This window comes from Balaenoptera ricei, chromosome 16 (assembly GCF_028023285.1).
Source record: "Balaenoptera ricei isolate mBalRic1 chromosome 16, mBalRic1.hap2, whole genome shotgun sequence".
NCBI lineage: Eukaryota > Metazoa > Chordata > Mammalia > Artiodactyla > Balaenopteridae > Balaenoptera > Balaenoptera ricei.
In genome coordinates, this window is record NC_082654.1 from 80,757,725 (window position 1) to 80,777,097 (window position 19,373).

The window sequence follows — 19,373 nt, forward strand, 5'->3', positions numbered from 1 at the left end:
GGAAGTATCTAGTACTCTGAACACCACCACGAGCTCTCCTACTTCTACTAGAGAAACTACTACTACCAAGACCACGAACGCTCCTACTTCTTCCACAGACTGTGCAACTCCTACCACCACCAAGTGTGCTCCTACTTCTAACACAGAACATGCTGCTCCTACCACCACCACGAGCAAAACTACTTCTAACAGAGACCCTGCTACTCGTAACACCACCCTGAGAGCACCTACTTCTACCACAGGCACTGCAACTCCTACCACCACAATGAGCGCTCCTAATTCAACCACAGAAATTAAAACTCCCACCAGCACCACGAGTGCCCCTACTTCTACTACAGACACTAGTACTCCTACCACCAACAGGAACGCTCCTACTTCTACCACAGAAACTAATACCAATACCACAGGAAGGAGCACAACAACTTCTACCACAGACAGAACTATTCCTACCACCACCACGAGTTCCCGTACTTCTACCACAGACAATACTACTACCTCCACCACGAGCACAAGTACTTCTAGCACACAAACTACTACTCCTACCACCACCACGAGTGCAACTACTACTACCACTGACACTACTACTCCTACCACCACCACGAGTTCGCATATTTCTACGAAAGACTTTGCTACTCCTACCTGCCTCACGATCACCAGTCCTTCAACCACAGAAATTACTACACCTACCACCAACAGAAGAACACCTCCTTGTACCACAGACCCTGTTACTCCTACCACCACCAAGAGCACTCCTACTTCTACCACAGAAACTACTACTCCAACCACCACAACGAACACTCCTACTTCTACTGCAGAAAATACTGCTCCTATCACCACCACGAGCGAACTACATCTACCACAGACACTACTACTCCTTACACCATCACGAGCTCTCCTACTTCTACTAGAGGAACTACTACTACCAAGACCACGAGCGCTCCTATTTCTTCCACAGACTGTGCAACTCCTACCACCACCAAGTGCGCTCCTACTTCTCACACAGAACATGCTGCTCCTACCACCACCATGAGCAAAACTACTTCTAATAGAGACCCTGCTACTCGTAACACCACCCTGAGAGCACCTACTTCTACCACAGGCACTGCAACTCCTACCACCACAATGAGTGCTCCTAATTCAATCACAGAAACAAAAACTCCCACCAGCACCACGAGTGCCCCTACTTCTACTACAGACACTAGTACTCCTACCACCAACAGGAACGCTCCTACTTCTACCACAGGAAGTACTACTAATACCACGGGAACGAGCACAACAACTTCTACCACAGACAGTGCTATTCCTACCACCACCACGAGCTCTCCTACTTCTACCACAGACACTACTACTCCTACCACCACCACGAGTGCAACTACTACTACCACTGAAACTACTATTCCTACCACCACCATGAGTGCACATATGTCTACGAAAGTCATTACTACTACCAACCACACGATCACCAGTCCTTCTACCACAGAAACTACTACTCCTACCTCCACCACAAGAGCACCTACTTGTTCCACAGACCCTGTGACTCCTACCACCACCAAGAGCACTCCTACTTCTACCACAGAAACCACTACTCCAACAACCACAATGAACACTGCTACTTCTACTGCAGAAACTACTGCTCCTACCACCACCACGAGCGAACTACATCTACCACCAACACTACTATGCCTAACACCATCACGAGCGCTCCTACTTCTACCACAGACACTATTACTCCAAGAAACACCATGAGCTCTCCTCCCTCTACCATAGACACTACTCCTCCTACCAACACAACGAGCGCTCCTACTTCTATCAAAGAAACTACTACCCTACCACCACCATGAACGCTCCTACTTCTACCACAGAACATGCAACGCATACCACCACCACAAGTGTTACTACTTCTACCACAATACCTGCTTCTCCCACCACCACCGCGAGTGGATCTTCTTGTACCCCAAAACCTTCTACTCCTACCAACACAACGAGAGCACCTACTTCTACCACCGGCCCTGCTACCTCTACCTCCATCACGAGCGATTCTATTTCTACAACAGAAACTACTACTCCTACCAACAGGAAGAGAGCTCCTACTTCTTCTACAGAAACTACTATTCCTACTACCACCACGAGCGCAACTACTTCTACCACAGACCGTACTACTCCTACCACCACCCTGAGTGTAAGTACTTCTACCACAGACACTACTGCTCTTACCACCACCACGAGTGCAAATACTTCTACCACAGACACTAGTGTTCCTACCACCAACACTGGTGCCAGTACTTCTACCACAGAAACTACTACTCCTACACCCACCACGAGCACAACTACTTCTACCACAGACATTTCTACTGCTATCACAACCATGAGCCTCCTACTTCTATCAGAGACCGTGCAATTACTACCAGGAGGACTAGCGCTCTTCCTTCTAACACAGACACTACTACGCCTACCTCCATCACTAGCCCTTCTACTTCTACCACCATACCTGCTACTTCTACCACCACCATGAGCACAACTACTTCTACCACAGACACTACGACTCCTGTCACCACCACAAATGCTCATACAAATACGAAAGAGAATACTACTCCTACCACCCCCACGAGAACCACTGCTTCTAACACAGACACTACTACTCTTACCACTATCACGAGAGAACCTATTTGTACCACAGACCCTGCTATTCCTATCACCACCACGAGCACTGCGACTTCTACCACAGAAACTACTACTCGTAACACCACCATGGGCGCTCATACTTCTACCAAAGACACTACTACACCTTCAACCACCACGAGCGCTCATACTTCTACCAAAGACATTATTACTCCTAGAACCACTACGATCACCACTACTGCTATCTCAAACGCTACTAATCCTATCACAACCACGGGAGCACCTACTTCTACCACAGACCCTGATATTCCTACCAACACCCTGAGCTCTCCTACTTCTACCACAGAAACTACTACTACTACCACCAACACGAGCACTCCTACTTCTACCACGGAAACTACTAATTCTCCCTCCACCACGAGCACAGCTTCTACTACCACAGACAATACTACTCTTACAACCACCACCAGTGCTCCTACTTCTACCACAGAAACTACTACTACTACCACCAACACGAGCACTCCTACTTCTACCACGGAAACTACTAATTCTCCCTCCACCACGAGCACAGCTTCTACTACCACAGACAATACTACTCTTACAACCACCACCAGTGCTCCTACTTCTACCACAGACACTACTACTCCAAGCACCTCCACGAGCACTCCTACATCTACCACAGACACTACTACTCCTACCAACAAAATGAGAACTCCTTCTTCTACCAAAGAAACTACTACCCTACCACCACCATGAGCACTCCTACTTCTACCACAGAACATCCAACTCCAAGCACCACCACAGGCGATACTACTTCTAGCACAAAACCTGCTACTCCTACCACCACCACGAGTGCAATTACTTGTACCACAAAATATGCTACTCCTTCCAACACGACGAGAGCACCTACTTCTACCACAGGCCCTGCTACTCCTACCTCCATCACGAGCGATCATACTTCTACCCCAGAATCTACTGCTCCTACCACCAAGAGTGCTCCTACTTCCACCACAGAAACTGCTAGTTCTCCCACCCCCACGAGCACAACTACTTCTATCAGAGCACTACTACTCCTACCACCAGAACGAGAGCCACTACTTCTACCCTAGAAACTACTACTACCACAAACACCACGAGTGCTTCTTCTTCTACCACAAAACCTGTTATGCCTACCACCACCACGAGCGATCCTACTTCTACCACAGACACTACTACACCTACCACCACCACGAGCAATCCTACTTCTACCACAGAATCAACTACTCCTAACACCACCACGAGCGCTCCTGCTTCTACCACAGAAAGTACTACTCCTACCACCAGCACGAGCGCAACAACTTCTACTACAGACACTAATACACCTACAACCAAGATGAGTGCTCCTACTTCTACCACAGTCACCACTACTCCCACCAACACCACGAGCGCTCCTACTTCTACCACAGACAGTCCTACTCCTACCACCACCACGAGCGCTCCAACCTCTAAGGAAGTATCTAGTACTCTGAACACCACCACGAGCTCTCCTACTTCTACTAGAGAAACTACTACTACCAAGACCACGAACGCTCCTACTTCTTCCACAGACTGTGCAACTCCTACCACCACCAAGTGTGCTCCTACTTCTAACACAGAACATGCTGCTCCTACCACCACCACGAGCAAAACTACTTCTAACAGAGACCCTGCTACTCGTAACACCACCCTGAGAGCACCTACTTCTACCACAGGCACTGCAACTCCTACCACCACAATGAGCGCTCCTAATTCAACCACAGAAATTAAAACTCCCACCAGCACCACGAGTGCCCCTACTTCTACTACAGACACTAGTACTCCTACCACCAACAGGAACGCTCCTACTTCTACCACAGAAACTAATACCAATACCACAGGAAGGAGCACAACAACTTCTACCACAGACAGAACTATTCCTACCACCACCACGAGTTCCCGTACTTCTACCACAGACAATACTACTACCTCCACCACGAGCACAAGTACTTCTAGCACACAAACTACTACTCCTACCACCACCACGAGTGCAACTACTACTACCACTGACACTACTACTCCTACCACCACCACGAGTTCGCATATTTCTACGAAAGACTTTGCTACTCCTACCTGCCTCACGATCACCAGTCCTTCAACCACAGAAATTACTACACCTACCACCAACAGAAGAACACCTCCTTGTACCACAGACCCTGTTACTCCTACCACCACCAAGAGCACTCCTACTTCTACCACAGAAACTACTACTCCAACCACCACAACGAACACTCCTACTTCTACTGCAGAAAATACTGCTCCTATCACCACCACGAGCGAACTACATCTACCACAGACACTACTACTCCTTACACCATCACGAGCTCTCCTACTTCTACTAGAGGAACTACTACTACCAAGACCACGAGCGCTCCTATTTCTTCCACAGACTGTGCAACTCCTACCACCACCAAGTGCGCTCCTACTTCTCACACAGAACATGCTGCTCCTACCACCACCATGAGCAAAACTACTTCTAATAGAGACCCTGCTACTCGTAACACCACCCTGAGAGCACCTACTTCTACCACAGGCACTGCAACTCCTACCACCACAATGAGTGCTCCTAATTCAATCACAGAAACAAAAACTCCCACCAGCACCACGAGTGCCCCTACTTCTACTACAGACACTAGTACTCCTACCACAACCAGGAACGCTCCTACTTCTACCACAGGAAGTACTACTAATACCACGGGAACGAGCACAACAACTTCTACCACAGACAGTGCTATTCCTACCACCACCACGAGCTCTCCTACTTCTACCACAGACACTACTACTCCTACCACCACCACGAGTGCAACTACTACTACCACTGAAACTACTATTCCTACCACCACCATGAGTGCACATATGTCTACGAAAGTCATTACTACTACCAACCACACGATCACCAGTCCTTCTACCACAGAAACTACTACTCCTACCTCCACCACAAGAGCACCTACTTGTTCCACAGACCCTGTGACTCCTACCACCACCAAGAGCACTCCTACTTCTACCACAGAAACCACTACTCCAACAACCACAATGAACACTGCTACTTCTACTGCAGAAACTACTGCTCCTACCACCACCACGAGCGAACTACATCTACCACCAACACTACTATGCCTAACACCATCACGAGCGCTCCTACTTCTACCACAGACACTATTACTCCAAGAAACACCATGAGCTCTCCTCCCTCTACCATAGACACTACTCCTCCTACCAACACAACGAGCGCTCCTACTTCTATCAAAGAAACTACTACCCTACCACCACCATGAACGCTCCTACTTCTACCACAGAACATGCAACGCATACCACCACCACAAGTGTTACTACTTCTACCACAATACCTGCTTCTCCCACCACCACCGCGAGTGGATCTTCTTGTACCCCAAAACCTTCTACTCCTACCAACACAACGAGAGCACCTACTTCTACCACCGGCCCTGCTACCTCTACCTCCATCACGAGCGATTCTATTTCTACAACAGAAACTACTACTCCTACCAACAGGAAGAGAGCTCCTACTTCTTCTACAGAAACTACTATTCCTACTACCACCACGAGCGCAACTACTTCTACCACAGACCGTACTACTCCTACCACCACCCTGAGTGTAAGTACTTCTACCACAGACACTACTGCTCTTACCACCACCACGAGTGCAAATACTTCTACCACAGACACTAGTGTTCCTACCACCAACACTGGTGCCAGTACTTCTACCACAGAAACTACTACTCCTACACCCACCACGAGCACAATTACTTCTACCACAGACATTTCTACTGCTATCACAACCATGAGCCTCCTACTTCTATCAGAGACCGTGCAATTACTACCAGGAGGACTAGCGCTCTTCCTTCTAACACAGACACTACTACGCCTACCTCCATCACTAGCCCTTCTACTTCTACCACCATACCTGCTACTTCTACCACCACCATGAGCACAACTACTTCTACCACAGACACTACGACTCCTGTCACCACCACAAATGCTCATACAAATACGAAAGAGAATACTACTCCTACCACCCCCACGAGAACCACTGCTTCTAACACAGACACTACTACTCTTACCACTATCACGAGAGAACCTATGTGTACCACAGACCCTGCTATTCCTATCACCACCACGAGCACTGCGACTTCTACCACAGAAACTACTACTCGTAACACCACCATGGGCGCTCATACTTCTACCAAAGACACTACTACACCTTCAACCACCACGAGCGCTCATACTTCTACCAAAGACATTATTACTCCTAGAACCACTACGATCACCACTACTGCTATCTCAAACGCTACTAATCCTATCACAACCACGGGAGCACCTACTTCTACCACAGACCCTGATATTCCTACCAACACCCTGAGCTCTCCTACTTCTACCACAGAAACTACTACTACTACCACCAACACGAGCACTCCTACTTCTACCACGGAAACTACTAATTCTCCCTCCACCACGAGCACAGCTTCTACTACCACAGACAATACTACTCTTACAACCACCACCAGTGCTCCTACTTCTACCACAGAAACTACTACTACTACCACCAACACGAGCACTCCTACTTCTACCACGGAAACTACTAATTCTCCCTCCACCACGAGCACAGCTTCTACTACCACAGACAATACTACTCTTACAACCACCACCAGTGCTCCTACTTCTACCACAGACACTACTACTCCAAGCACCTCCACGAGCACTCCTACATCTACCACAGACACTACTACTCCTACCAACAAAATGAGAACTCCTTCTTCTACCAAAGAAACTACTACCCTACCACCACCATGAGCACTCCTACTTCTACCACAGAACATCCAACTCCAAGCACCACCACAGGCGATACTACTTCTAGCACAAAACCTGCTACTCCTACCACCACCACGAGTGCAATTACTTGTACCACAAAATATGCTACTCCTTCCAACACGACGAGAGCACCTACTTCTACCACAGGCCCTGCTACTCCTACCTCCATCACGAGCGATCATACTTCTACCCCAGAATCTACTGCTCCTACCACCAAGAGTGCTCCTACTTCCACCACAGAAACTGCTAGTTCTCCCACCCCCACGAGCACAACTACTTCTATCAGAGCACTACTACTCCTACCACCAGAACGAGAGCCACTACTTCTACCCTAGAAACTACTACTACCACAAACACCACGAGTGCTTCTTCTTCTACCACAAAACCTGTTATGCCTACCACCACCACGAGCGATCCTACTTCTACCACAGACACTACTACACCTACCACCACCACGAGCAATCCTACTTCTACCACAGAATCAACTACTCCTAACACCACCACGAGCGCTCCTGCTTCTACCACAGAAAGTACTACTCCTACCACCAGCACGAGCGCAACAACTTCTACTACAGACACTAATACACCTACAACCAAGATGAGTGCTCCTACTTCTACCACAGTCACCACTACTCCCACCAACACCACGAGCGCTCCTACTTCTACCACAGACAGTCCTACTCCTACCACCACCACGAGCGCTCCTACCTCTAAGGAAGTATCTAGTACTCTGAACACCACCACGAGCTCTCCTACTTCTACTAGAGAAACTACTACTACCAAGACCACGAACGCTCCTACTTCTTCCACAGACTGTGCAACTCCTACCACCACCAAGTGTGCTCCTACTTCTCACACAGAACATGCTGCTCCTACCACCACCACGAGCAAAACTACTTCTAACAGAGACCCTGCTACTCGTACCACCACGAGAGCACCTACTTCTACCACAGGCACGGCAACTCCTACCACCACAATGAGCGCTCCTAATTCAACCACAGAAACTAAAACACCCACCAGCACCACGAGCGCCCCTACTTCTAGTACAGACTCTAGTACTCCTACCACCAACAGGAACGCTCCTACTTCTACCACAGAAACTACTACTAATACCACGGGAACGAGCACAACATCTTCTACCACAGACAGAACTATTCCTACCACCACCACGAGTTCCCGTACTTCTACCACAGACAATACTACTACCTCCACCACGAGCACAAGTACTTCTAGCACACAAACTACTACTCCTACCACCACCACGAGTGCAACTACTACTACCACTGACACAACTACTCCTACCACCACCACGAGTTCGCATATTTCTACGAAAGACTTTGCTACTCCTACCTGCCTCACGATCACCAGTCCTTCAACCACAGAAATTACTACACCTACCACCAACAGAAGAACACCTCCTTGTACCACAGACCCTGTTACTCCTACCACCACCAAGAGCACTCCTACTTCTACCACAGAAACTACTACTCCAACCACCACAACGAACACTCCTACTTCTACTGCAGAAAATACTGCTCCTATCACCACCACGAGTGAACTACATCTACCACAGACACTACTACTCCTTACACCATCACGAGCTCTCCTACTTCTACTAGAGGAACTACTACTACCAAGACCACGAGCGCTCCTATTTCTTCCACAGACTGTGCAACTCCTACCACCACCAAGTGCGCTCCTACTTCTCACACAGAACATGCTGCTCCTACCACCACCATGAGCAAAACTACTTCTAATAGAGACCCTGCTACTCGTAACACCACCCTGAGAGCACCTACTTCTACCACAGGCACTGCAACTCCTACCACCACAATGAGTGCTCCTAATTCAATCACAGAAACAAAAACTCCCACCAGCACCACGAGTGCCCCTACTTCTACTACAGACACTAGTACTCCTACCACAACCAGGAACGCTCCTACTTCTACCACAGGAAGTACTACTAATACCACGGGAACGAGCACAACAACTTCTACCACAGACAGTGCTATTCCTACCACCACCACGAGCTCTCCTACTTCTACCACAGACACTACTACTCCTACCACCACCACGAGTGCAACTACTACTACCACTGAAACTACTATTCCTACCACCACCATGAGTGCACATATGTCTACGAAAGTCATTACTACTACCAACCACACGATCACCAGTCCTTCTACCACAGAAACTACTACTCCTACCTCCACCACAAGAGCACCTACTTGTTCCACAGACCCTGTGACTCCTACCACCACCAAGAGCACTCCTACTTCTACCACAGAAACCACTACTCCAACAACCACAATGAACACTGCTACTTCTACTGCAGAAACTACTGCTCCTACCACCACCACGAGCGAACTACATCTACCACCAACACTACTATGCCTAACACCATCACGAGCGCTCCTACTTCTACCACAGACACTATTACTCCAAGAAACACCATGAGCTCTCCTCCCTCTACCATAGACACTACTCCTCCTACCAACACAACGAGCGCTCCTACTTCTATCAAAGAAACTACTACCCTACCACCACCATGAACGCTCCTACTTCTACCACAGAACATGCAACGCATACCACCACCACAAGTGTTACTACTTCTACCACAATACCTGCTTCTCCCACCACCACCGCGAGTGGATCTTCTTGTACCCCAAAACCTTCTACTCCTACCAACACAACGAGAGCACCTACTTCTACCACCGGCCCTGCTACCTCTACCTCCATCACGAGCGATTCTATTTCTACAACAGAAACTACTACTCCTACCAACAGGAAGAGAGCTCCTACTTCTTCTACAGAAACTACTATTCCTACTACCACCACGAGCGCAACTACTTCTACCACAGACCGTACTACTCCTACCACCACCCCGAGTGTAAGTACTTCTACCACAGACACTACTGCTCTTACCACCACCACGAGTGCAAATACTTCTACCACAGACACTAGTGTTCCTACCACCAACACTGGTGCCAGTACTTCTACCACAGAAACTACTACTCCTACACCCACCACGAGCGCAACTACTTCTACCACAGACATTTCTACTGCTATCACAACCATGAGCCTCCTACTTCTATCAGAGACCGTGCAATTACTACCAGGAGGACTAGCGCTCTTCCTTCTAACACAGACACTACTACGCCTACCTCCATCACTAGCCCTTCTACTTCTACCACCATACCTGCTACTTCTACCACCACCATGAGCACAACTACTTCTACCACAGACACTACGACTCCTGTCACCACCACAAATGCTCATACAAATACGAAAGAGAATACTACTCCTACCACCCCCACGAGAACCACTGCTTCTAACACAGACACTACTACTCTTACCACTATCACGAGAGAACCTATGTGTACCACAGACCCTGCTATTCCTATCACCACCACGAGCACTGCGACTTCTACCACAGAAACTACTACTCGTAACACCACCATGGGCGCTCATACTTCTACCAAAGACACTACTACACCTTCAACCACCACGAGCGCTCATACTTCTACCAAAGACATTATTACTCCTAGAACCACTACGATCACCACTACTGCTATCTCAAACGCTACTAATCCTATCACAACCACGGGAGCACCTACTTCTACCACAGACCCTGATATTCCTACCAACACCCTGAGCTCTCCTACTTCTACCACAGAAACTACTACTACTACCACCAACACGAGCACTCCTACTTCTACCACGGAAACTACTAATTCTCCCTCCACCACGAGCACAGCTTCTACTACCACAGACAATACTACTCTTACAACCACCACCAGTGCTCCTACTTCTACCACAGAAACTACTACTACTACCACCAACACGAGCACTCCTACTTCTACCACGGAAACTACTAATTCTCCCTCCACCACGAGCACAGCTTCTACTACCACAGACAATACTACTCTTACAACCACCACCAGTGCTCCTACTTCTACCACAGACACTACTACTCCAAGCACCTCCACGAGCACTCCTACATCTACCACAGACACTACTACTCCTACCAACAAAATGAGAACTCCTTCTTCTACCAAAGAAACTACTACCCTACCACCACCATGAGCACTCCTACTTCTACCACAGAACATCCAACTCCAAGCACCACCACAGGCGATACTACTTCTAGCACAAAACCTGCTACTCCTACCACCACCACGAGTGCAACTACTTGTACCACAAAATATGCTACTCCTTCCAACACGACGAGAGCACCTACTTCTACCACAGGCCCTGCTACTCCTACCTCCATCACGAGCGATCATACTTCTACCCCAGAATCTACTGCTCCTACCACCAAGAGTGCTCCTACTTCCACCACAGAAACTGCTAGTTCTCCCACCCCCACGAGCACAACTACTTCTATCAGAGCACTACTACTCCTACCACCAGAACGAGAGCCACTACTTCTACCCTAGAAACTACTACTACCACAAACACCACGAGTGCTTCTTCTTCTACCACAAAACCTGTTATGCCTACCACCACCACGAGCGATCCTACTTCTACCACAGACACTACTACACCTACCACCACCACGAGCAATCCTACTTCTACCACAGAATCAACTACTCCTAACACCACCACAAGCGCTCCTGCTTCTACCACAGAAAGTACTACTCCTACCACCAGCACGAGCGCAACAACTTCTACTACAGACACTAATACACCTACAACCAAGATGAGTGCTCCTACTTCTACCACAGTCACCACTACTCCCACCAACACCACGAGCGCTCCTACTTCTACCACAGACAGTCCTACTCCTACCACCACCACGAGCGCTCCAACCTCTAAGGAAGTATCTAGTACTCTGAACACCACCACGAGCTCTCCTACTTCTACTAGAGAAACTACTACTACCAAGACCACGAACGCTCCTACTTCTTCCACAGACTGTGCAACTCCTACCACCACCAAGTGCGCTCCTACTTCTAACACAGAACATGCTGCTCCTACCACCACCACGAGCAAAACTACTTCTAACAGAGACCCTGCTACTCGTAACACCACCCTGAGAGCACCTACTTCTACCACAGGCACTGCAACTCCTACCACCACAATGAGCGCTCCTAATTCAACCACAGAAACTAAAACTCCCACCAGCACCACGAGTGCCCCTACTTCTACTACAGACACTAGTACTCCTACCACCAACAGGAACGCTCCTACTTCTACCACAGAAACTAATACCAATACCACAGGAAGGAGCACAACAACTTCTACCACAGACAGAACTATTCCTACCACCACCACGAGTTCCCGTACTTCTACCACAGACAATACTACTACCTCCACCACGAGCACAAGTACTTCTAGCACATAAACTACTACTCCTACCACCACCACGACTGCAACTACTACTACCACTGACACTACTACTCCTACCACCACCACGAGTGCGCATATTTCTACGAAAGACTTTACTACTCCTACCTGCCCCACGATCACCAGTCCTTCAACCACAGAAACTACTACACCTACCACCAACAGAAGAACACCTCCTTGTACCACACACCCTGTTACTCCTACCACCACCAAGAGCACTCCTACTTCTACCACAGAAACTACTACTCCAACCACCACAACGAACACTCCGACTTCTACTGCAGAAAATACTGCTCCTATCACCACCACGAGCGAACTACATCTACCACAGACACTACTACTCCTAACACCATCACGAGCGCTCCTACTTCTACCACAGACACTATTACTCCAAGAAGCACCATGAGTGATCTCCTCCCTCTACCACAGACACTACTCCTCCTAACAACACAACAAGCGCTCCTACTTCTATCAAAGAAACTATTACCCTACCACCACCACGAGCGCTCGTACCTCTAACAAAGTATCTAGTACTCTGAACACCACCACGAGCTCTCCTACTTCTACTAGAGGAACTACTACTACCAAGACCACGAGCGCTCCTATTTCTTCCACAGACTGTGCAACTCCTACCACCACCAAGTGCGCTCCTACTTCTCACACAGAACATGCTGCTCCTACCACCACCACGAGCAAAACTACTTCTAACAGAGACCTGCTACTCGTAACACCACCCTGAGAGCACCTACTTCTACCACAGGCACGGCAACTCCTACCACCACAATGAGCGCTCCTAATTCAACCACAGAAACAAAAACTCCCACCACCACCACGAGCGCCCCTACTTCTACTACAGACACTAGTACTCCTACCACCAACAGGAACGCTCCTACTTCTACCACAGGAACTACTACTAATACCACGGGAACGAGTACAACAACTTCTACCACAGACAGTACTATTGCTACCACCACCACGAGCTCTCCTACTTCTGCCACAGACACTACTACTCTTACCACCATCACGAGTGCAACTACTACTACCACTGAAACTACTATTCCTACCACCACCATGACTGCACATATGTCTACGAAAGTCATTACTACTCCTACCAACCACACGATCACCAGTCCTTCTACCACAGAAACTACTACTCCTACCTCCACCACAAGAGCACCTACTAGTTCCACAGACCCTGTGACTCCTACCACCACCAAGAGCACTCCTACTTCTACCACAGAAACCACTACTCCAACCACCACAACGAACACTGCTACTTCTACTGCAGAAACTACTGCTCCTACCACCACCACGAACGAACTACATCTACCACCGACACTACTATGCCTAACACCATCACGAGCGCTCCTACTTCTACCACAGACACTATTACTCCAAGAAACACCATGAGCTCTCCTCCCTCTACCATAGACACTACTCCTCCTACCAACACAACGAGCGCTCCTACTTCTATCAAAGAAACTACTACCCTACCACCAACATGAACGCTCCTACTTCTACCACAGAACATGCAACTCAGACCACCACCACAAGTGTTACTACTTCTACCACAATACCTGCTTCTCCTACCACCACCGCGAGTGGATCTTCTTGTACCCCAAAACCTTCTACTCCTACCAACACAACGAGAGCACCTACTTCTACCACAGGCCCTGCTACCTCTACCTCCATCACGAGAGATCCTATTTCTACAACAGAAACTACTACTCCTACCAACAGGAAGAGAGCTCCTACTTCTTCTACAGAAACTATTATTTCTACTACCACCACGAGCGCAACTACTTCTACCACAGACCGTACTACTCCTACCACCACCCCGAGTGTAAGTACTTCTACCACAAACACTACTGCTCTTACCACCACCACGAGTGCAAATACTTCTACCACAGACACTAGTGTTCCTACCACCAACACTGGTGCCAGTACTTCTACCACAGAAACTACTACTCCTACACCCACCACGAGCGCAACTACTTCTACCACAGACATTTCTACTGCTATCACAACCATGAGCCTCCTACTTCTATCAGAGACCGTGCAATTACTACCAGGAGGACTAGCGCTCTTCCTTCTAACACAGACACTACTACGCCTACCTCCATCACTAGCCCTCCTACTTCTACCACCATACCTGCTACTTCTACCACCACCATGAGCACAACTACTTCTACCACAGACACTACGACTCCTGTCACCACCACGAATGCTCATACAAATACGAAACAGAATACTACTCCTACCACCCCCACGAGAACCACTGCTTCTAACACAGACACTACTACTCTTACCACTATCACGAGAGAACCTATGTGTACCACAGACCCTGCTATTCCTATCACCACCACGAGCACTGCGACTTCTACCACAGAAACTACTACTCGTAACACCACCATGGGCGCTCATACTTCTACCAAAGACACTACTACACCTTCAACCACCACGAGCGCTCATACTTCTACCAAAGACATTATTACTCCTAGAACCACTACGACCACCACTACTGCTATCACAAACGCTACTAATCCTACCACAACCACGGGAGCACCTACTTCTACCACAGACCCTGATATTCCTACCAACACCCTGAGCGCTCCTACTTCTACCACAGAAACTACTACTACTACCACCAACACGAGCACTCCTATTTCTACCACGGAAACTACTAATTCTCCCTCCACCACGAGCACAGCTTCTACTACCACAGAGAACACTACTCTTACCACCACCACCAGTGCTCCTACTTCTACCACAGACACTACTACTCCAAGCACCTCCACGAGCACTCCTACATCTACCACAGACAGTACTACTCCTACCAACAAAATGAGCACTCCTACTTCTACCAAAGAAACTACTATCCTACCAGCACCATGAGCACTCCTACTTCTACCACAGAACATGCAACTCCAAGCACCACCACAGGCGATACTACTTCTAGCACAAAACCTGCTACTCCTACCACCACCACGAGTGCAACTACTTGTACCACAAAATATGCTACTCCTTCCAACACGATGAGAGCACCTAATTCTACCACAGGCCCTGCTACTCCTACCTCCATCACGAGCGATCATACTTCTACCCCAGAATCTACTGCTCCTACCACCAAGAGTGCTCCTACTTCTACCAAAGAAACTACTAGTTCTCCCACCCCCACGAGCACAACTACTTCTACCAGAGCACTACTACTCCTACCACCAGAACGAGAGCCACTACTTCTACCCTAGAAACTACTACTACCACAAACACCACGAGTGCTTCTTCTTCTACCACAAAACCTGTTATGCCTACCACCACCACGAGCGATCCTACTTCTACCACAGACACTACTACACCTACCACCACCACGAGCAATCCTACTTCTACCACAGAATCAACTACTCCTAACACCACCACGAGCGCTCCTGCTTCTACCACAGAAAGTACTACTCCTACCACCAGCACGAGCGCAACAACTTCTACTACAGACACTAATACACCTACAACCAAGATGAGTGCTCCTACTTCTACCACAGTCACCACTACTCCCACCAACACCACGAGCGCTCCTACTTCTACCACAGACAGTCCTACTCCTACCACCACCACGAGCGCTCCTACCTCTAAGGAAGTATCTAGTACTCTGAACACCACCACGAGCTCTCCTACTTCTACTAGAGAAACTACTACTACCAAGACCACGAACGCTCCTACTTCTTCCACAGACTGTGCAACTCCTACCACCACCAAGTGTGCTCCTACTTCTCACACAGAACATGCTGCTCCTACCACCACCACGAGCAAAACTACTTCTAACAGAGACCCTGCTACTCGTACCACCACGAGAGCACCTACTTCTACCACAGGCACGGCAACTCCTACCACCACAATGAGCGCTCCTAATTCAACCACAGAAACTAAAACACCCACCAGCACCACGAGCGCCCCTACTTCTAGTACAGACTCTAGTATTCCTACCACCAACAGGAACGCTCCTACTTCTACCACAGAAACTACTACTAATACCACGGGAACGAGCACAACATCTTCTACCACAGACAGAACTATTCCTACCACCACCACGAGTTCCCGTACTTCTACCACAGACAATACTACTACCTCCACCAGGAGCACAAGTACTTCTAGCACACAAACTACTACTCCTACCACCACCACGAGTGCAACTACTACTACCACTGACACAACTACTCCTACCACCACCACGAGTTCGCATATTTCTACGAAAGACTTTGCTACTCCTACCTGCCTCACGATCACCAGTCCTTCAACCACAGAAATTACTACACCTACCACCAACAGAAGAACACCTCCTTGTACCACAGACCCTGTTACTCCTACCACCACCAAGAGCACTCCTACTTCTACCACAGAAACTACTACTCCAACCACCACAACGAACACTCCTACTTCTACTGCAGAAAATACTGCTCCTATCACCACCACGAGCGAACTACATCTACCACAGGCACTACTACTCCTTACACCATCACGAGCTCTCCTACTTCTACTAGAGGAACTACTACTACCAAGACCACGAGCGCTCCTATTTCTTCCACAGACTGTGCAACTCCTACCACCACCAAGTGCGCTCCTACTTCTCACACAGAACATGCTGCTCCTACCACCACCATGAGCAAAACTACTTCTAATAGAGACCCTGCTACTCGTAACACCACCCTGAGAGCACCTACTTCTACCACAGGCACTGCAACTCCTACCACCACAATGAGTGCTCCTAATTCAATCACAGAAACAAAAACTCCCACCAGCACCACGAGTGCCCCTACTTCTACTACAGACACTAGTACTCCTACCACAACCAGGAACGCTCCTACTTCTACCACAGGAAGTACTACTAATACCACGGGAACGAGCACAACAACTTCTACCACAGACAGTGCTATTCCTACCACCACCACGAGCTCTCCTACTTCTACCACAGACACTACTACTCCTACCACCACCACGAGTGCAACTACTACTACCACTGAAACTACTATTCCTACCACCACCATGAGTGCACATATGTCTACGAAAGTCATTACTACTACCAACCACACGATCACCAGTCCTTCTACCACAGAAACTACTACTCCTACCTCCACCACAAGAGCACCTACTTGTTCCACAGACCCTGTGACTCCTACCACCACCAAGAGCACTCCTACTTCTACCACAGAAACCACTACTCCAACAACCACAATGAACACTGCTACTTCTACTGCAGAAACTACTGCTCCTACCACCACCACGAGCGAACTACATCTACCACCAACACTACTATGCCTAACACCATCACGAGCGCTCCTACTTCTACCACAGACACTATTACTCCAAGAAACACCATGAGCTCTCCTCCCTCTACCATAGACACTACTCCTCCTACCAACACAACGAGCGCTCCTACTTCTATCAAAGAAACTACTACCCTACCACCACCATGAACGCTCCTACTTCTACCACAGAACATGCAACGCATACCACCACCACAAGTGTTACTACTTCTACCACAATACCTGCTTCTCCCACCACCACCGCGAGTGGATCTTCTTGTACCCCAAAACCTTCTACTCCTACCAACACAACGAGAGCACCTACTTCTACCACCGGCCCTGCTACCTCTACCTCCATCACGAGCGATTCTATTTCTACAACAGAAACTACTACTCCTACCAACAGGAAGAGAGCTCCTACTTCTTCTACAGAAACTACTATTCCTACTACCACCACGAGCGCAACTACTTCTACCACAGACCGTACTACTCCTACCACCACCCCGAGTGTAAGTACTTCTACCACAGACACTACTGCTCTTACCACCACCACGAGTGCAAATACTTCTACCACAGACACTAGTGTTCCTACCACCAACACTGGTGCCAGTACTTCTACCACAGAAACTACTACTCCTACACCCACCACGAGCGCAACTACTTCTACCACAGACATTTCTACTGCTATCACAACCATGAGCCTCCTACTTCTATCAGAGACCGTGCAATTACTACCAGGAGGACTAGCGCTCTTCCTTCTAACACAGACACTACTACGCCTACCTCCATCACTAGCCCTTCTACTTCTACCACCATACCTGCTACTTCTACCACCACCATGAGCACAACTACTTCTACCACAGACACTACGACTCCTGTCACCACCACAAATGCTCATACAAATACGAAAGAGAATACTACTCCTACCACCCCCACGAGAACCACTGCTTCTAACACAGACACTACTACTCTTACCACTATCACGAGAGAACCTATTTGTACCACAGACCCTGCTATTCCTATCACCACCACGAGCACTGCGACTTCTACCACAGAAACTACTACTCGTAACACCACCATGGGCGCTCATACTTCTACCAAAGACACTACTACACCTTCAACCACCACGAGCGCTCATACTTCTACCAAAGACATTATTACTCCTAGAACCACTACGATCACCACTACTGCTATCTCAAACGCTACTAATCCTATCACAACCACGGGAGC